General features: G+C 37.4%; 1 protein-coding gene across 1 annotated transcript in view; it reads right to left on the bottom strand.

The window, feature by feature from the left end:
* The window catches only part of LOC102428524 (IQ domain-containing protein H), a 124,595-nt gene that overhangs the window by 92,946 nt on the left and 29,149 nt on the right, over positions 1-2,500 (bottom strand). The window lies entirely within an intron of this gene.

Below are 2,500 nucleotides of genomic sequence, written 5' to 3'. Positions count from 1 at the left end.
CAGTGATTGGCTGCTGCTTGCACATGCCTTGACTGGGGCTTGGGATCGAACCTGCAATCCAGGTACATTCCCTTGACTGGGAATCAAACACAAAACCCTCTGGGGTGCTGGCTGGCGCTCTAACCACTTAGCAACACTAGCCAAGGCTCTTTGCTATTTTTATGATAATTTCAAATATGCTCATCAAAGCTTTCCTGTCAATTCTGACATCTAACAGGTCTTCACTTTCTGGTGTTTTGAAATTCTGCCACCTTCTCTTAATATCTAGGAGTGATTTTATAAGGAGCATTATGTTGTCTGTTATCACCATGGCCACTTTCTAGATTCTTCTTGACATATGTTCTTTTATTCTTAAATCTGGTGTCTTCTTAGGGACATATCTGGCGCTATCCTCAGGTAGAATCTGAAATGACCTAACAAATTAAAACCAAGGAAGCATTTGCTTCATTTTGTTCCTATCTATACTGATTGAATTTTAAGTCATGAAAAATACTACTTTTGTTTTTAAATATTGAGATGGGTTCTCTAAGAGTGGGATGGTGGGCAGTTTTTTCTTCTTTATACTTTTCTGTATGAAAATAACTGAGTAAATGCTATTTAAAAAATAAAATCAGAAGTGGTTTGGATTACAACAGCAATATATGTTACACACATTAATAAATGAATTCGGCAATGTAGCAGGATACAAAATTAACACCCAGAAATCTATGGCATTTTTATACACCAATAGTGAACTTACAGAAGGAGAGATTAAAAATCAATCCCATTTACCATTGCACCAAAAAGATTAGGATACCTAGGAATAAACTTAACTAAGGAGGTAAAAGATCTGTACTCAGAAAACTACAGGACACTGAAAAAAAGAGATAGAGGAAGATATAAACAGATGGAAGAAAATACCGTATTCATGGATTGGTAGAATCAGCATCATCTAAATGTCCATACTACCCAAAGCAATCTATAGATTCAATGCATTCCCCATTAAAATACCAACAGCATATTTCACAGACCTAGAACGAACTTTCCAAAAATTCATCTGGAATAAAAAAAAGACCCCGATAGCTGCAGCAATCCAGAGAAAGAAGAACAAAGTAGGAGGTATCTCAATACCGGATATCAAGCTGTATTACAAAGTCACTGTTCTCAAAACTGCCTGGTACTGGCACAAGAACAGACATATAGACCAATGGAATAGGATAGAGAACCCAGAAATCAACCCAAACCACTATACTCAATTAATATTTGACAAAGGAAGCAAGAGAATACAATATAGTCAAGATATTCTCTTTAATAAATGGTGTTGGAAAAATTGAACAGATACATGAAAAAGAAAGAAAGAAAGAAAGAAAGAAAGAAAGAAAGAAAGAAAGAAAGAAAGGAAGAAAGGAAGGAAGGAAGAAAGAAACTAGCCCACCAACTTATACCATACACAAAAATAAACTCAAAATTGATAAAGGACTTAAATGTAAGACAGGAAACCATAAAAATCTTAGAGGAATCCACAGGCAGCAGCATCTAAGACAATGCCAAAGGAATATCTTCACTGATACAGCTCCTAGGCCCGCAGTGGTCGGCAAACTCATTAGTCAACAGAGCCAAATATCAACAGTACAACGATTGAAATTTCTTTTGAGAGCCAAATTTTTTAAACTTAAACTATATAGGTAGGTACATTGTTATTAACTTAATTAGGGTACTCCTAAGGCTTAGGAAGAGCCACACTCAAGGGGCCAAAGAGCCGCATGTGGCTCGCGAGCTGCAATTTGCCGACCACGGTCCTAGGGCAATGGAAACTAAAGAGAAAATAAACAAATGGGACTACATCAAAATAAAAAGCTTCTGCACAGCAAAAGAAACCATCAACAAACCAAGAAGAAAGCGCACTGCATGGGAGAACATATTTGCCAATGTTATCTCCGATAAGGGTTTAATTTCCAACATTTACAGGGAACTCATACAACTTAACAAAAGGAAGATAAACAATCCAATCAAAAAATGGGCAACGGACCTAAATACATAGATACTTTTTGAAAGAGGATATACAGAAGACCATGAGACATATGAAAACATGCTCAAAGTCACTAATCATCTGAGAGATGCAAATCAAAACGACAATGAGGTACCATCTCACACCTGTCAGAATAGCTATCATCAACAAATCAACAAACAACAAGTGCTGGCAAGGATGCAGAGAAAAAGGAACACTCATGCACTGCTGGTGGGAATGCAGACTGGTGCAGCCACTGTGGAGAACTGTATGGAGTTTCCTCAAAAAACTAAAAATGGAACTCCCATTTGACCCAGTGATCACACTTCTAGGAATATATTCCAAGAAACTAGAAACACCAATCAGAAAGGATATATGCACCCCTGTGTTCATAGCTGCACAATTTACAATGGTTAAGATTTGGAAACAGCCTAAGTGCCCATCAGCAGCAAACTGTGGTACATCTACACAATGGAATACTATGCTGCTGTAAAAGGGAACTCCTACCATTTG

The sequence above is a fragment of the Myotis lucifugus genome, unplaced genomic scaffold (assembly GCF_000147115.1).
Source record: "Myotis lucifugus unplaced genomic scaffold, Myoluc2.0 scaffold_338, whole genome shotgun sequence".
Taxonomy (NCBI): domain Eukaryota; kingdom Metazoa; phylum Chordata; class Mammalia; order Chiroptera; family Vespertilionidae; genus Myotis; species Myotis lucifugus.
This window is presented reverse-complemented; position numbering and strand designations above follow the sequence as displayed.